The sequence below is a fragment of the Pleurodeles waltl genome, chromosome 4_2 (genome assembly GCF_031143425.1).
Source record: "Pleurodeles waltl isolate 20211129_DDA chromosome 4_2, aPleWal1.hap1.20221129, whole genome shotgun sequence".
NCBI classification, from domain to species: domain Eukaryota; kingdom Metazoa; phylum Chordata; class Amphibia; order Caudata; family Salamandridae; genus Pleurodeles; species Pleurodeles waltl.
Window position 1 is genome coordinate 806,047,435 of NC_090443.1, and position 18,782 is coordinate 806,066,216.

General features: G+C 42.7%; 1 protein-coding gene across 4 annotated transcripts in view; it reads left to right on the plus strand.

Moving 5' to 3' along the window:
• GNG12 (G protein subunit gamma 12) overlaps nucleotides 1–18,782 on the plus strand; it is a 338,055-nt gene that overhangs the window by 188,528 nt on the left and 130,745 nt on the right. For 3 of the 4 annotated variants that reach the window (XM_069232461.1, XM_069232460.1, XM_069232462.1), the window contains exon 2: nucleotides 4,324–4,381. The exons of the other annotated variant lie outside the window; for it this stretch is intronic. The gene's annotated coding sequence lies outside the window, so the exon portion shown is untranslated. The remainder of the gene's footprint in view (nucleotides 1–4,323; nucleotides 4,382–18,782) is intronic. 4 annotated transcript variants of the gene reach the window in all.

Below are 18,782 nucleotides of genomic sequence, written 5' to 3' on the forward strand. Positions count from 1 at the left end.
TGGAACCTCTAGAAGGGCTGTGGCACATGATTATATTCCCCATCTTACCTTGTCCCCCAAGAAGGATGAAGATTGAATACCCTTCCTGGATCTTGCCATCTGAGTTTGTTTATTCGGCAAGACATTTTCAAGGTGCTGACCTTGAGCCAAGCACTACAGTCCCTGATTTTGGAAAGCTGGATTGCATTGTTGGCATGATCTTCTGATTCTTTCGCCCATAGATGTTTCCCGAGGGTCATGGTTGAATCCCAGCACTTTAAGTTCACAGTTCTACCATTGAGGCTCACAAATACCCCATGTGTCTTGATTTAGTCGTTGGCAATGGTAGTGGCTTCAGCCACACAAAAGAATATGACTAAAACATCTCCGCCTTAACAGAACATAATTATAAAAATTAACGTAAAAGCCTTGCACACACACTTCTGTGGCATGCTTCCATCATAGGCTTTCCGTTTCGACCCTGATTAGGTAGTAGAGTGAGGGCATAATCTACCTCACTGTGAGTGATTGCAAGATAAATGATGCTCGATAAACAAGGGATCCAGAGTGCTATTAAAACTATCTCCATGCCTCTTAATAAAAGTCAGTCCCTTGGGGTTTATTCTTGGTGTGCAATTACAAATTGAGAATTGATTAGACTTGAAATTATGTCAGTCATCCTATCATGTGCAGCTTCTCTGTGACATTCGGAAGTCCATGTATTTCCGTAGTTGGTTTACTTGTTAGAGAAACCAGAGTCTCTGAGGTGGTCAAAGAACACCTTCAGTAGATGATGACTGTTCTCTACAACTTGGGCTGTAACTTCAAGGCCTAGATTCCCACATCTCACTCATAGAGGCTAAACTTTATAGAATCAATACTGGACACAACCCCTATGAAGGCTTTTCCTCCTCATGAGAGTTGAAGGTTCTCTCATGGAAGGACCTATCTAATTTTGTGATGGTTCATCAAGAGAACATGTTCATGAACACCTCCTCCATGGGGTGCCCATCTAGCTGACATGAAAGCACAGAGCATTTTGTCTGCATCGGAGCAGTGTGCACATAAATGTGCTGAAGCTGCAGGATGGCTGTCTTGCCACAACGGTATTTATTCCTTCCATCTCAGGAAGCACATCCAGATTTTGACCGATAACACAACTATAGGCCTTTATGTCAACCGACAGGGGATTTGAAGTGATGTTGTGGGCCTTATATAGGGGAGTAATTCACCTGTGTAAGCCTGCTCTGCGGCAGTGAGTTTTCCAAGTAGCAACATGCCTCTCAGGCTGTCTGTCTAATGGCTAATGCACTAAATTGCATTTGCTGTAGAAGGACAAGTGAGAGATGCAACCCAAAGTGATATTGGTGAGCTTCTTCAGAGAATGTTTTAATTTGTGGATCTCTTTGCAATATCCCAGACCAGGAAGTATCTTCATTTCTCTTCCTTTCACTTATCTCTGAATGGTTCCCAGGGGGATGCCATCTGTTTCAACCAGTCTCTGGGCTTTCTGTATGCATTTCCACCAAATCCGCTTCTGTCAAAAGTATTTTGGAAACTGCAGTAGGCTGAAGCACAGATGGTTTTGATTGCACCATCCTGGGATTGGAGAATCTCTTGTTTGCCAGTCTGACACTCGGCCCCTCACATCGTTTCCTGTGCAGAGCGGACCTCTGTTTGCAGCAGAATGGTCATGTGTTTTTTTTCCTCAAAATCCCAAATGCTACCACCTCATGCTTTGAGATAAGTGGTACCAGTTGAAGTCATTTTGTCTCTCTGACAAAGTTGTTTGTTATCTTGGTGGCCAGGAAGACTCCAGCTCCCCTACCAATTCTATCTACGCAGGTAGCTGTGCTAAGTTTGTCCAGTGGTGCTTGTCAGAGGGCATCACCTCCTTTCAGTATTGCCTTTCCAATGTCTTGCAATTGCCATATCCCTTGCACAGCAGAGTCTAGTGGTGGCTACAGTTCTAAAAAAATAATCTATCTGCCTTCATGTCTTTGCCTTATCAGTCTTCCCTGTTTTCCTCATTAGTAACAGATTTTTAAAAAGTGTTCTCTGTTTGGTTCTTCCCTTTGTTTGTTTCTCAGTACGATTGGAACCTTTAAGGTCAGTCTTCCATCTTTGGCGTAGATGGCGGAAGGTATTTGGGGAATTATTGAGTCATTTCTTATGTGAGGGAAATCGTCTTACGGCTCATGAATTCATCCAGTAGTAGGGGAGGATTCTGGAAGGTCCTCACCCTTGGGGATTGCTGCCTGGAGCATGTTTTGCACCTGCAAATACGGAAACGTTTCCAAGGGTGCAAGGTCATATTCCCTTTGCTAATCCAAAAATGAAAGGACTCCACCGTGTGACAAGAGATCCCCTGTCTTGGAGATACCGATCAGGTCCCATATGTCAAAGCTGGGATGCAACCTCGGCATCCCTAATTTTGTTTTTTTGGCTTTCTTAATGACTTCACAGTTTGAGCTGATGCAGTTTCGCAGTTCTGCTTCTTATTATTACTCTTAGTGGCAATGACTTCAACTTGTAGGATTGGAAAACTACAAGCTTTAACAGTCTGTTCACCATTTAAAGTTTTTTACTTGGGTGTATTGATTCTTTGCACCTGCCCATCCTTCTTACAGAAGGTTGCGTCTGCATTTCCTATGCCTTAGACTATTTCTCTATAATGTTTCTTCCCTCCTCCACATTAGTTCAATGAGGAGTTCATAGACTGGACTCATCAGGACAGGATGGATAATAAGCTCTTTGTTGGTTTTATCAGAGTTGGGAAGGGCAAGGCCATATCTTCTATGCCTTGGCCATGTACGAACTTCCTGAGAACATTAGTGCCCACTTTACTAGAGCAAGGGCTGCCTCCACAGCTTTCTCCTGATGTGTCCCGCTTGCTGACTGCTTCCGAGCAGCTACTTGGTCATCTCTTCCCACTTTTGCCAAGAAAGATTACGTAGTGTCTCAGGCACAGCTTTATTGCTTCAGGGCAAATTCTTCATGTGAGGAATCTGTGGGAAGATGTCAATCACAAGAAAAAGTTTTACCTTTATAACATAATTTTGGTGGATATATCATTTTCCTGCAGATTCCGTAGAACCGACCCTCTGCCCCTGAGTTAATGCTAGGACTTAATAAGATCAAACGTTATGCACACGTTATTCTTTGCTCTCTCGTTTCCTCTCCACATGCCTACTTGGTGTGCTGATACAGTCAAGCATGCAAGTTGATGCCAAATATACTCCAGTGTAGTTATGTCCAGAGTGTCTATCGGCAAGAAGCTTCATTGGAAATTTTCAAGAATTTATGGCGAGATGAGCCGAGATGACAATGGTGACCGCATTGTATTGTGGAACAAAACTTTGACCTACAACTCCCTCCTTTAAAAGTGTCCTCCCTTCAGATGCAATAGATGTGCAGCAGCACCTAGAGCTGTCTCCTAGTTCATACAGTACACAATACAAATGCAACCTCTCACTAGTAAAACTGCAATTCCCCACATGCACAAATTCCATCTGGCATTTCCCTGGTAGACGGGAGCCATTGGAGACCACTTTTCAAAGCCCAGGGCCACTGCTGGTACCTCGGTCACTTTCCCCCAGCTCGGGTGGCTAATTGCAGCAGGTACAGAGGGCTTTGAGAGATGAAGAAGAAGAGGAAGGGAGATGAAGAGGGAGAGCAGTGAGAGGTGAAAGAAAGTGAATAGAAGGAAACCGGGCTGGTTTGAGAATTTTTGCCAGGTCTTACTCTGGTTCCCAGTACCGCCCTGGCTACCACACCTCAATTGCATGAGCAACCTCTTTTCCACAGTGAGTAATTTCTTATTGTGGTCTAGTATTTGAAAATCAGTGATATGTTATGCAGATTTGTACAGCGCACTCTCGCCCGGGAGGGTATCCTGGTGCTGAGCAGTTGTAAGTCTAGGTAGGCCTAGTGGGACTACTCAAAAAGCCAGGTCTTGAGTGTAATGCGTAATCCAAGAAGTGAGGAGGAGACTCTTATGTGCACCTCCAGGTTGTCCCATGCTTTAAGAGACCTGTAGAAGAAGGCTCGACCACCGGAACTGTATTTTCATATGCGTGGGATTTGTGCAAGTAGGAGCCTGGACAATTGGATGTGTCTTTAAGGTTTGTGGAAGCAGATGTGATTAAGGTTTGCTGGGCCAGTGCTGTGTAGTGCCTTGAAAGTGTGGATTAGGAATTTTAATTGTCCCCATTTGTGAATGGGCAGCTCCTTCAGGTGTGAATTACTCTGCTCTTTTGAATGTATATTAAATAGATTGCATACTTGCTTGCATTTTATCATTCTTTATTAACTTATGTTGTATTTTACCTTCTCATCTTTCAGGATAACTTCACAAATTAAACAGAACGTTTTGACAAGGTGAATCTCTGACTTTGTAGAGGTGAGCTGCATTATATTCTGACTATTTCCACAACATTTTTCCTATGTACCTATTACTTGAGTTGAAAATAAAGCACCTCAATGTTTTATGTCGATTTCTAGTTTTGATGTCACTTTTCCACCCGTTTAAATTGCCCCAGGAGATGATTACTTCAATCCTAAAATTAAAACTAGGAACAGACGAACACCCCACCCCGCCCGCTTTTTGGAAGTATAAGTAGAAAAGATCAACGTCACTGGAGAATCAGTGTTTCATGGCTATTTAGTCTGTATATTTTTAAAAACCGAGGACCTGATATAGTTTAACGGATGGGGTTATTCCGTCACAAAAGTGACGAATATGCCGTCCGTTGTATTACAATTACATTATATTCTAGGGAAATCGTAACGCAACAGATGTGATACTTGTCACATTTGTGACGGTGTAACCCCATCCGCAAAACTGTAAATCAGGCCCCTAGTGTTTGTCATGGGGGAATATAAGGGAGGACAAGTTCACCCCCAAATACCAGAAGCTCCAAGAATGGTTTGTTCTTTGTGCATATAAATGATTGGAAGGGTACTCTTGGCAATGGTTGTAGACTTTTTTGGGGCTAGAATATGTTTCAGAACGGTCTTGGCAGATTTCTTGTTAAGTCACAGAGCCATGCATTATAATCACAGGCCCTAGCCCTAGGAGTACAACACTGATCACTGTGAGCCTCTTTTGAGATACACCAATGTCCCATGACGGCAGCTTGAGGAGGCTGTTCACGTGCGAGGCGCTTGGAAGGGCCGTTTCGCTTTTTACATATTTCCTCCTGAGGAGTGACGGAGCAAGGCCTCAGAACTGGGTGTTCTTTCAGCGTTCCCAAAAGGTTCTCCTTCTCCTGTTCGGTGACCGTGCACTTGGTTAGCTGTAGCAGTCTTGCCTAGTCCCTGATGACTACGCAGCGAAGTACTAATTTATAACTAATGTATATCATGTTTGTCTGCTCTTACTGCAAAAATGCAGTCGTATTAAAAGGTCTTTTTCTTAGGATCCGCCCAATATTTTCCATATATTTCAGCAATCGTCGTATACTGACCACGCCAAAGAGCCCTTGAGAGCTGTATGAATGTTCTATTAATGAAAGGTAAATAAAACCTAGGTATTGTAGAATTTCAACCGTCTTTTTTTTTTTTTTTTTTTTTTAACTAAGAACTGCTGGGCCTTTTTTTAAGAAAGCATATATAATGTTCCTTTTAAAATTCTACCTAGTTAAGTGCAGAAGTATTTTTCTTCTTTTTTTGCTACAGACATCAGCCAAATCGCTTTTTCTTATTGTTTTCAATAAACATTCTCTGTTTGACAGTGGCAGTCTTTCCGAGGCAACTGCCCTAAAATAAATATGTATTCTAAGATATACGTTATGAATTGCATCAGTAGCATGATATTGTATTAGTATCTCGCGTGCTGGTGGTATTTACAATTCTTTAACTTTATAGATTATGCTGTCACCAGATCCCCTCGGTGACAATATAGCAATATATCATTCAAGTACTCATTTTGTATTCTTTATATCTATATATTGAAGATATATATATATATATATATATATATATATATATATATATGTTCGATGGCATGTGTAGCTGCAGATACACATGCTGTGCATTATCCTGCCATCTAGTGTTGGGTTCGGAGTGTTACAAGTTGTTTTTCTTTGAAGAAGTCTTTTTGAGTCACGAGACCGAGGGACTCCTCCCTTTCGGCTCCATTGCGCATGGGCGTCGACTCCATCTTAGATTGTTTTTTTTCTGCCATCGGGTTCGGACGTGTTCCTCTTCGCTCCGTGTTTCGGTTCGGAAAAGTTAGTTAACAATCGGAAAATTCAACGGTATTGTTTGCGCTCGGTATCGGGTTAGTGATAGCACATCGACACCGAAGAAAAGAAGAGCTCCGGCAGCCCTTTGGGGCTTCCACTCCTCGACGGGGCCTGGTCGGCCCGACCGAGTGCGTCTTCGAGGCTCATGGAACGGACCCCATTCCGCTTCTGCCCCAAATGCCACGCTAAGTATCCTTATACAGACCAACATTTGGTCTGTAATTTGTGTTTGTCCCCCGAACACAAAGAGGATACGTGCAAGGCCTGTCGGGAATTTCGGTCGAAGAAGACGCTGCGGGACCGGAGAGCTCGAAGACTTCAAATGGCGTCGACACCGGCCGGGCACACCGATGTTGAAGAAGAGGAAACATTCTCCATTCCAGATTCGGACTCGGACGAGCCCGAGAGTGAGCAGCCGACGAGGCAACAAACCGTGAGTAAACCAGCCCAGACAAAAACTCACTCGAAAATCATGAAGGCCCAGGGGACGCCACCGCTGACAGGCCATGGCTTTACCCGAAAGCACGGTGACCAAGCATATGCACCGAAAAAGGCCTCACAGCAGCCAAAGACATCTGACTCCGGTGGAGATACCGGCACCGAATATACTCGGCACCGAGATACCGGCTCCAACCAGATCCGGCACCGAGAAATCGGCACCCCGAAATCCAAAAAGGTTTCTTCGGAGCCGAAAAAGACTGCTGAAAAGGATCGGTGCCGAAACACCCAGCCTCGGAGCCGAAACAAAGCTCCTATACGGACGAACAGGGCCTTTCCTCACAATTACAAGGCCACAGGTTTGAACAAGAACTGGGGTTGGGAGAGCCAGACCATACCCAGAGGAGGCTCCATATACTGAAAGACACGGGGAAAATAAGTACACTTCCTCCAATTAAGATGAAGCGGAAGCTCGCATTCCATGAGGCGGAAATGCAGCCAAAAGCAAAAGTGGCTAAAGAAAAAACACCACCACAGTTTTCTCCACAGCCATCGCCACCGCCCTCACCACATCTGTCCCCATTAGCAACACCCCCAATGGTGCAGTCCCCAACGCACACAGGGATGAGCCAAGATGACCCAGATGCATGGGATCTGTACGATGCACCAGTCTCTGATAATAGTCCGGATTGCTACCCGGCAAGGCCATCACCACCAGAAGACAGTACTGCTTACATGCAGGTGGTTTCCAGGGCAGCTACTTTTCATAACGTAGCATTGCATTCAGAACCTATAGAAGATGACTTCTTATTCAATACCCTGTCATCAACACACAACCAATATCAAAGTTTGCCAATGTTACCAGGCATGTTAAAACATACCAAACAGGTGTTTCAAGACCCAGTCAAGAGCAGAGCCATCACACCTAGGGTGGAAAAGAAATATAAACCTCCCCCTACAGACCCTGTGTACATTATGCAACAGCTGACTCCTGATTCAGTGGTAGTGAGAGCAGCCCGGAAAAGGGCAAACTCACAAACTTCTGGGGACGCACCACCACCCGACAAAGAAAGTCGGAAATTAGATGCTGGAGGAAAAAGGGAGGCAGCACAGGCAGCCAATCAATGGCGAATTGCCAATTCGCAGGCTCTATTGGCAAGATACGACAGGGCACACTGGGACAAAATGCAACATTTCATTGAACACCTTCCAAAAGAGTTCCAGAAGCGCGCCCCACAGGTTGTAGAGGAGGGCCAAACCATCTCCAACAATCAAATAAGGTCGGCTATGGACTCGGCAGACACGGCGGCCAGAACAGTAAACACGGCGGTCACCATTCGGAGACAAGCGTGGCTCGTACCTCCGGATTTAAGCCAGAGATCCAGCAGGCTGTGCTGAATATGCCTTTCAACTGACAACAATTGTTTGGGCCGGAGGTGGATACAGCAATAGACAAACTAAAGAAAGACACTGACACGGCCAAAGCCATGGGCGCGCTCTACTCCCCACAGAGCAGAGGCACTTTTAGGAAGCCACACTTTAGAGGGGGATTTCGGGCCCAAACCACAGAGCCTTCTACCTCACAGGCCAGACCCACATACCAGGGCCAATACCAAAGAGGAGGCTTTCGGGGACAATATAGGGGTGGACAGTTCCCTAAAACAAGAGGAAAATTCCAAAGCCCAAAAACCCCACAAACTAAACAGTGACTCCAACGTCACAAACCCCCAACACACAACACCAGTGGGGGGGAGACTCACAGATTACTACCAAAATTGGAAACACATAACTACGGACTCGTGGGTCCTAGCCATTATCCAACATGGTTATTGCATAGAATTCCTACAAATACCACCAAATGTGCCTCCAAGAGCACACAACATGTCCAAACAGCACTTAGATCTGTTACAACTAGAAGTCCAAGCGTTGTTACAAAAAGAAGCAATAGAACTAGTACCCAACCATCAAAAAGGAACAGGTGTTTACTCCCTGTATTTCCTAATTCCAAAAAAGGACAAAACACTGAGACCCATATTAGACCTCAGAACACTAAATCTTTACATCAAATCAGATCACTTTCACATGGTGACACTTCAAGACGTGATTCCCTTGCTCAAACAACAGGACTACATGTCAACATTAGATCTCAAGGATGCTTACTTCCACATACCCATACATTCTTCCCACAGGAAATACTTAAGGTTTGTAATCCAAGGCGTACATTACCAAATCAAAGTGTTACCGTTCGGGATAACAACAGCACCAAGAGTATTCACAAAATGCCTTGCGGTAGTAGCTGCTCATATCAGGAGGCAGCACATGCACGTATTCCCTTACTTAGACGATTGGTTAATAAAAACCAACACTCAGCAACAGTGTCTTCAACACACAAAATACGTCATAGAAAGCCTTCACAAGCTAGGGTTCTCTATAAGCTACCAAAAATCACATCTACAACCATGTCAATAAAAACAATACTTAGGAGCAACAATCAACACACAAAGGGATTGCCACTCCAAGTCCACAAAGGGTACAAGCATTCCAAAATGTAATACTAAACATGCACCCAAACCAACACTATCCAGTGAGGTTTCTAGGCATGATGTCTTCATGCATAGCCATTGTCCCAAACGCAAGACTACACATGCGGCCCTTACAACAGTGCCTAGCAACACAATGGACACAAGCACAGGGTCAACTTCAAGATCTAGTGTTGATAGACCGCCAAACACACTCCTCGCTTCAATGGTGGAATCCTATAAATTTAAACCAAGGGCGGCCATTCCAAGACCCTGTGCCTCAATACGTGATCACAACAGATGCTTCCATGGTAGGGTGGGGGAGCACACCTCAACCAGCACACCATACAGGGACAATGGGACGCTCAACAAAGCCAACTTTATATAAATCATCTGGAACTACTAGCAGTATTTCTAACATTGAAAGCATTTCAACCGTTAATAGCCCACAAACACATTCTTGTCAAAACAGACAATATGACAACAATGTATTACTTAAACAAACAGGGAGGGACACACTCATCACAGCGGTGTCTCTTAGCACAAAAGATTTGGCATTGGGCGATTCACAATCCCATTCGCCTAATAGCACAGTACATCCCAGGAATTCAAAACCAGTTAGCCGACAATCTCAGTCGAGATCACCAACAAACCCACGAATGGGAAATTCATCCCCAGATACTACAAACTTACTTTCAAAGCTGGGGAACACCACGAATAGACCTATTTGCAACAAAAGAAAACGCAAAATGCCAAAACTTCGCGTCCAGGTATCCACACCCTCACTCCAAGGGCAATGCGTTATGGATGAGTTGGTCAGGGATATTTGCTTATGCTTTTCCCCCTCTCCCACTCCTTCCATATCTAGTAAACAAATTGAGTCAAAACAAACTCAAACTAATACTAATAGCACCAACCTGGGCTCGCCAGCCATGGTACACAACACTACTAGATCTGTCAGTAGTACCTCATATCAAACTACCAAACAGACCAGATCTGTTAACCTAACACAAACAACAGATCAGACACCCGAATCCAGCATCGCTCAGTCTAGCAATCTGGCTCCTGAAATCTTAGAATTTGGACATTTAGACCTTACACAAGAATGTATGGAGGTCATTATACAAGCAAGAAAACCTACTACAAGACATTGTTACACAAATAAATGGAAAAGATTTGTTTATTACTGCCATAATAATCAAATTCAACCACTACATGCGTCCGCAAAAAACATTGTAAGCTACTTATTACACTTACAAAAATCAAATCTAGCTTTTTCGTCCATTAAAATACATCTCACAGCAATATCTGCCTATCTGCAGATTACACATTCAAAATCACTCTTTAGAATCCCAGTCATCAAAGCATTTATGGAGGGTCTAGAGAGAATCCTACCCCCAAGAACACCACCAGTTCCCTCATGGTACCTCAATATTGTATTAACACTACTCATGGGTCCACCATTTGAACCCATGCACTCTTGTAAAATGCAATACTTAACCTGGAAAGTAGCCTTCCTAATAGCTATTGCATCTCTTAGAAGAGTAAATGAAATACAAGCATTTACTATACAAGAACCCTTTATACAAATACACAAACATAAAGTGGTTGTACGCACAAATCCCAAATTTTTACCAAAAGTTATATCACCGATCCACCTAAACCAAACAGTGGAACTCCCAGTCTTTTTTCCACAACCAGACTCAGTAGCCGAAAGAGCCTTACATACATTAGACATCAAAAGAGCACTAATGTATTACATTGATAGAATAAAACAATTTCGCAAGACAAAACAATTGTTTGTAGCCTTCCACAAACCTCATGCAGGAAATCCAATATCCAAACAAGGCATTGCCAGATGGATGGTGAAATGTATTCAAACCTGCTATGTGAAAGCAAAGAGAGACCTGCCTATTACCCCAAAGGCACACTCCACTAGAAAGAAAGGTGCCACAATGGCCTTTCTAGGAAATATACCTATGACAGAAATCTGTAAGGCAGCCACATGGTCTACACCTCATACATACACAAAACACCAATGTGTAGATGTGTTATAAACACAAGCCACAGTAGGACAGGCAGTATTACGAACATTATTTCAAACAACTTCGACTCCTACAGGCTAAGCAACCGCTTTTGGGGAGTAACTGCTTACTAGTCTATGCACAGCATGTGTATCTGCAGCTACACATGCCATTGAATGGAAAATGTCACGTACCCAGTGTACATCTGTTCGTGGCATGAGACGCTACAGATTCACATGCGCCCTCCCGCCTCCCCGGGAGCCTGTAGCCATTTAAGTTGATGAAAAATGTATATTATATGTTGATGAAACTTGTACATTTGTAAATTTGTAAATATATATCACTTTTAATCACATTATGTACATACATACTTACTCCATTGCATGGGCACCTTTACTATATACACAAGTCCTACCTCACCCTCTGTGGGGAAAAACAATCTAAGATGGAGTCGACGCCCATGCGCAATGGAGCCGAAAGGGAGGAGTCCCTCGGTCTCGTGACTCGAAAAGACTTCTTCGAAGAAAAACAACTTGTAACACTCCAAACCCAACACTAGATGGCAGGATAATGCACAGCATGTGAATCTGCAGTGTCTCATGCCACGAACAGATGTACACTGGGTAAGTGACATTTTCCATATATATATATATATATATATATATATATATATATATAATATAGTGAAGGGTTTTTGCTGTTATAGTTAACGTCTGTCGTATTTGGACACATCATTTATCAACGTGTGTTTCTTATTAAACATTTCTGAGAGAGCCTGTTGATGTGTAGCTTATGCTACAGATTTTTTTATATCCTTTTTTTTTCTTAGAGTAAGTTATAATTAGCCCATATGTCCAAAATATGTTATAGTTCATCATAGCGAGAGCCATGTGGTAGCTTTGTTCCTCAGCTGTTCATGTTTCCCTAGTTTAAAATTCATTGTTTCCTTTGCAATAACAGTTCGGGTATAGTTATTCTGTGTGGAATGGGGTGATATTTATTGTGAAAAAATAGTGCGAGGTTTACTTTGAAATTACTTAGTGTTCTGGTGTATTTTTTGCTCTGTGTGCGTATGCGCTTGTGTTGGCGATTTGTTTCATGTTTGTTTTGCGCTACACCGCTTTTATGCTTAGCAGCAGATCTTTGCTTCTCTGCTTACCACAGAGCACGACATTTAGGCTCTTTTCTGAAAGCATATTCTCATTATGCTTTCTTGACAAAAAATGCGTTTAATTCAGTGATGAAAGAGCGTGTGGCCCGAGGGCTTGAAGTGTGACGTAGGGAATACCGGAGAAAAGAATTCGATGTGTTTTAGTGTTTTATTTTTCTAAAGCTTTAATAGCAGTTATAATGTTTAAATTGTATGTGTTCAGGAAAAGATCGCTTCTCAAAATATAGTTGCCACTGGTGACTTTTTATACTAATGGCAGCAAGGATAACGACATGTATTTCCAGTGTATGTTACACGAAGCACTTCTTAGAAGGCACCTGTTTATGCAATAGCATAACATAATTGTACATGACAAAAAAACTGTGATGCACAAGGTGCCCCAACGATTCAGGCTTTAATTAAATAATTCCCTTTCTATAAATAGGAGGGAAGATTGACTTGTGCCCTCCTCTAGCTCTAAAACAATATATAAATACGTTTGAATCAGAGGATGCACAGATTACTGTGCAGAGGATGGTATTGTTGAAGACAGTAGAACAAACATCGTAATAAGAAATGTACTGCTCATTCTGTCACAAAGCACGTGACGTGCTCAACGTTCGCCTGACGTGGAGAGTACAAGTTATCTACGAATGGGCAGATGGTTCAGAATAAAAACCAAGGGGACAAACACACAAGGAAAATACACCCTATATAGAATTGTGCTCAGTATTCCTCAGATTTTTTTTTTGTCGTTCCTCGTCGAATAAGTTTGTGTGAACAGACTCATTTTTAGGTCTGACTTACAACAGTTTTGTCTTATACTGCAGTGTAAAGCATGTGCAACAGGATTAATTGTGCTGTTTTGAAGCTTCGGTTGGTGTTTATTAAGAGCTGACATCCTAGCGAAGGGAATGCACTACATTCCGAGCATCCGAGTGTACTGCGTTCCGAGCTGTCTAACCCAGTGGTTCCCAACCTTTTAACTCCGAGGGTGTCAAAGCACCTTACTGGGGACTACAAGGTTTAGGATTCCCATGCCATCCACACTGGTAAGCATTTTCTAAGAGTGCTTGGTCTGGAGAAGCACAAACTCGGGATTCAGAACACAACGCATTGGTCTGTGTTGACTTTAGTAATAAGAATGCATTTCTACGCAAGCAAACCTTTTTAGCAGCATCGGAGAAAAAACAACTTTTTAATTTGTGCCATGCAGTTTGCATGCAACTATTTAACGGCGGTTAATAGCTCACTGTACTAGATCACGATTGTAACTTATGATCTGCACAGCAACTAAAGAATCTGTGACCAAAACATTACCCCACTGTGCTATGCACATACAATACTGTTCTTTGTATGATAATATATGTTCTTTGCAGCAGGCATATTAATCATCTGCACTGCCTTTGCCACTAGACAAAACTCCCATCTCTCTCCAGCAGATACATTATTCACTAGAGTTATCTTGTCATTTTTTGCCTGAAAGCTCATGTATGTACATGGAATTTTGCAGTGCTTTTAAAACTGCTGCACAAAGGAAGTAATAAATATAAAAACACGCACCTGTTTGTCAGAGGCCACAGCTGGAGAAGTACCTTTCTCCCAGCCCAGGCCTGCGGACCCCCTGGGAGTGCGTCATGGACCACTGGGGGTCCGCAGATCACAGGTTGGGAACCGCTGCTCTAACCCACTACAACAGTCTTATTTAAGTTACACTGGCCCATGACACAATAAGATTGTGATGGCAGGCTACCACAATACTTTTCATTTTAGAGCGACCAGGCTAGCATACAACCTTGCACTATATCGACCCTGACCGTAACCTACCACACTGCACTAACCCTCCAAAACACGCTGAATTCTAGGGACACTATCAAATGTCATTGTATATCTGGGAGACTAGCCTACCGCACTGCACAGAATGCAGCCTTGCCCAAGTGGAGTTGGCTACAAAGGTTTTAAACTTCCCTCTGGTCACCACATTCATCATAATTGGGACACCCTTTCCAAGATGCAGAATAGCAAGTCTTCAAAGCCAACACCCCGGGAACTTCTTCATTTCACTCCCTCCCTGCCATTCTTAACCGCATAACGTTGGCAAGTTGAACTCCTACAGAGTTTCTGCATGATTGGAATAGGATAACGTTCAACTTGGGGGTGGTAGAGACCACAATTGTAGACTCTGTAGTTCCTTTCGACCTAATTTTAACCATGATGTACCCCCATACTCCAAAAAGGTTTAAACCTCTTCAGGGGTGAATGCTTGATACAAAAGGTGTTTTAAAGAAGGATCCTTTTCTCCCTCTGTTTAAGATGGTTTTTCTTTGCATGTAAAACAATTGCAAAAAATGAGGCTTAAAATCTTACGATTCAATGCAAAATAGATCAATTGATGGTTTCCTTAATTATAGCAATGCTTTTTCTTTGTGATTCCTACCTCCCCTGCGAAAAGAAGACACTACCACTATATCCTCAAATCCTTTCTATCGGACCGTAATCTACAACAATATGAACTCTTCCCTGCTCAAAGGAGGTTTGCTACCCTAGGCCTGATGTTTTGCAAAGATACAAATACAGTGGTTTAGAGATGTAAATGCAGTGTATTTTATGGCCAGACAACATATTTCAAATTTATGACCTTCGCGAATCTCCATACGCTAAACCAGCAACTAAAATGAGAAAATCTGTAGATCTTATCACTTTGACATGAAGGTTCTAGACTACTTAATCCACTTGTGAAATCAAAACAGAGCCAAGTAGTGACCCATCCCAGCCAATAGCGGGTTATAATGATGATCTCAAACTTTGATTCTATTCTATGCACAGCACTGAAACCTCCATTCCTAAAATTGTGGATGACGCTTTTTGTACTTTTGAAGGAAACCGCTGCTTTCATAGTCCTTTTTCGGCTTTCTGCAACTTTTGACACCACTAGGCACCGCTGATAATGAAATCTTCTTACAAATATCCTAAGCAGCAGAATGGACATTGAAAGAACAGTCCCTTACTGGTTTGGGTCCCATCTATCAGACAGATAACCATTCATTAAAATTGCCATTTTTTTCTGACTAGTTCAAAATCCATAATTGAGTACCTACATCCTTGATCATGAAGCACTTCCTTTTCATTCTTTAAGTGGAACTCCTAGGTTAGTTCTTAACCAGGTAGAGAATACCCTTTCTCTAAAATGTTGATGAAACCTAGCTATATATCAAACCTGAATGTTTAAACATCCTCAAAGCCTTAACCTCCTCCCTCAAGGGAATTCAAAACTGGATGAAAAATATAAATCTTAAGCTGAACCAAAATAAGATACATTTCCCCTGCTCTCCCCTAGCAAATGGCGTGGGTTTGTCCACAGACTTGGCAATTGAAAGGCATAGGCCTTTCAGCAAAAAGCAAATGTCTTCGCTTCAAATGTAACACATTATTTCACCTGCGTATTCTCTTAGGAATGTTGGTCTGAAACTCCAGGTTCCATATAAAATGTTTTCGTAGTCTCAATTCTCCCAAAACTAAACATTAAGCTGGCTGCCCAAGCCCTAGTCATCTCGTATATAGTTCCGGGAAATGCACTTGTAACTGACCTACTTAAATTTTGCCTAGCTCACCTCAAAGTAATGCTTCACATCCGAGTCCACCCAATTTCAAATAGAAACATATTTTAGCACATCACATCTGTCTTTATGTCCCACAGGTGACTTCTTTGGAAGTGTTGCCTTGAATATTACATCCATCACCTACGAGGCAATTCACCTGAAGTTACTGTGAATATCTGTTTCCAAAAACTCCAGCTCTCTGGTGGTACCAGAACTGTAAGAAGTTACCCCATGCATGCTCAACATAGAAACACCCAGATTCAGAAAGACTTCCGCTTTTAAACAGTCCCTCTCTGGAAATGTGGTAAAGAATGAAATGCCCATTAAATACAGTTCAGGCCACATTAGCCTCAGTATTCCAAATTAAACATTGCCTTATTCCAAGTTGTATTATGTACCACTGTTATTTGAACAATGTTTACATATTCTTTCTTAAGGGAGAATGTTTCTTTTGCCTGTATTGCTATACTGTTTAACCCTGCCGACATTATCAATTGTCTTTTCTCATCTGTACTTATGTACCACTGTTCAATCCAGTTTGACAGTCCCAGGGCACACAGGTGTTACGCAGTCCCCTCACGGTAATTGAGTCTTTCTACCTCTGAAGTCTCAGGGCTTTGCCTACTATGGACACTGTTAAGTACTAAGTGAACTCCTTTAGAAGTTGATGGGCAGAAAGCAAGTTGAGCAATGAAATGAAAAGCAGAATCCTGTTCAGAATGGTTCCACAGCTACTCCAGCAGATATTTGCAGGCTTCTTCAGCTGACGCTCATCACACCTGGGAAGCTGGCAATCCAGCACTTCCACCTTGAATCTCAGAATATTTTCGGTGTTGCTTACATCGGTCAGTGAGAAGTTCTGAAACAGTGACTATCAGGGTCACTCCTGTTAAATTCCATTTCCAGACAAGGTGGTGTATTTCACATATGCTGTTGTGGAAATTGGCCGAGGTGGTTGTCTGTCCCTCTTCTTCCAGAATAGACATTCTTTGTCTTCAGATGATGGCAGGCAGTAGGGGTTGATGCTGGAAGTTGATCACAAAGAAATATGCCTTCACAGCTCACACCCATCAGCATTTGGAGATTATCACGATCATGTCAAAAGTCTACTCCTGCAATTTAGAGCATGCCACTGTCTCCAGATTTCCCAAGACCTTCTAATCTAATGGGAGTGCTCCAGGAAGGAACAAAAAGCAGACACAGCAAAATGTTGCTTCTTTATTACAAAAACAGTCCCGGCCTCCATCCTGTCTGATGCTGCACATAAGTTTCAGGAATGCTGTTGATGCACTGTGCTAGAGTGACAGGCTACGTCCAACCGCCATCTCGTACAACATGCTTTCAGTGGCAATTCAAGATGGATGCCACTGACACACTATCCTCCTATTCGCTACCTACATGCACTTTCTAGGCACAAGAAACGTAATAACTGACCTGGCTACATGAGAATAGGCAAAGCTTTAGAAAAAAAGACGTCAGTAGGCCAGTTGCCAAAGCACAAAGAACAGGGCAAAATTCCTGCCTCCTCTGCTACTATTATTCACGCACTCCAGCTCCCACTACTACCATGTCTTGTGAGCAGAAAAGGTACCAATAATCGTACCCGCTAAGGAAGGCACCAGTGATGTGTCCTTCCAGATCAGAGAGCTCTGCTCGGGATTGCATATTCCATTTTGCTAAAGCTGTCCACTGCGCACCTGCATGATGGTCTTGGGAACTCAAGCCAAAATCAAAAATACTGTAGAGACAACCATTTGGGTAATTCAGGGCAACCTCGTGCAGGGGACAAGAATTCAAACTTGCTGTAAAGTGCTCTGTCACCTTCTGCTTAGGGTTATGGACATGCTATATAAGAACTGAATAAATAATCATTTTGTTGTCATTTTACTCGTACTTACCCTTACACCTACTCCTACTTATGCATAATCTTACTTCTATCTACTTGCACTCCTCTAATTCGCCCTAATCTTACTCCTTCCAGTACCATCTATTTTTATTACACTTATACCTACTCTGACTTCTTGCTAATCCTCTTACTCGTAGTCTTTGACATATTCCTGCTTGCTCCTGCCTGAAGTCTTTTTACCTTCTGTTTTTCTTCCTGCTCTCATACTCTAACCTCCTGCCTTATTCATCTTCCTTTGTATCCTGCATCGTCCTTTGCACCTCATATTTTGCCTCATATTTCTCATTACTGATTTTCTCATCTGCGCTACTACAGATATCCCTGCTCCAACTCTCCTTAAATCTGGCAGACCTCTGCCTCCTGTACTCCTCTCCCATGTTATTCTCTTCTATGAATAATCACTTGACCGGTTTCTCACCACAGGAGATAAACTGTCCATGACTCTTGAGGTCAATCTGCACAATTGGAAGCATTGCTGTATCTGGTGACTTGTTTTAATCATTTGCCTCTGCCTTATTCACAAGACCCTCATCAATACTGAAACTTTAAGCCTGGTTATGCCAGTCTTCCAGCACTCTGGCACTCTCCTACAACGTATGCTCGCAACACTCAATTAAACTCTCCATTCTTAAGCTCACCCAGCAACTCAAAAATGTGTCTATCCAGGCCCTTCTATATTCCTACCATTGACACTGCTACTTTTGCCGCATTGTCTTTCTTTGCAAATGTGCCAACACAAAAAACTCATCAGCAATGTATGTACTTTACGCCTACATCTTTCTAACAAAAACACCATCTCCTGTCAACTGTGCATGCTACTAAATGCCAGGTCAGCTAACGCTCATCATCCTGTAACTCCTGTCCTTGTTTCTGAACATGAGTTATACATTCTCTGCATCACTGAATCCTGGCGTAAAAC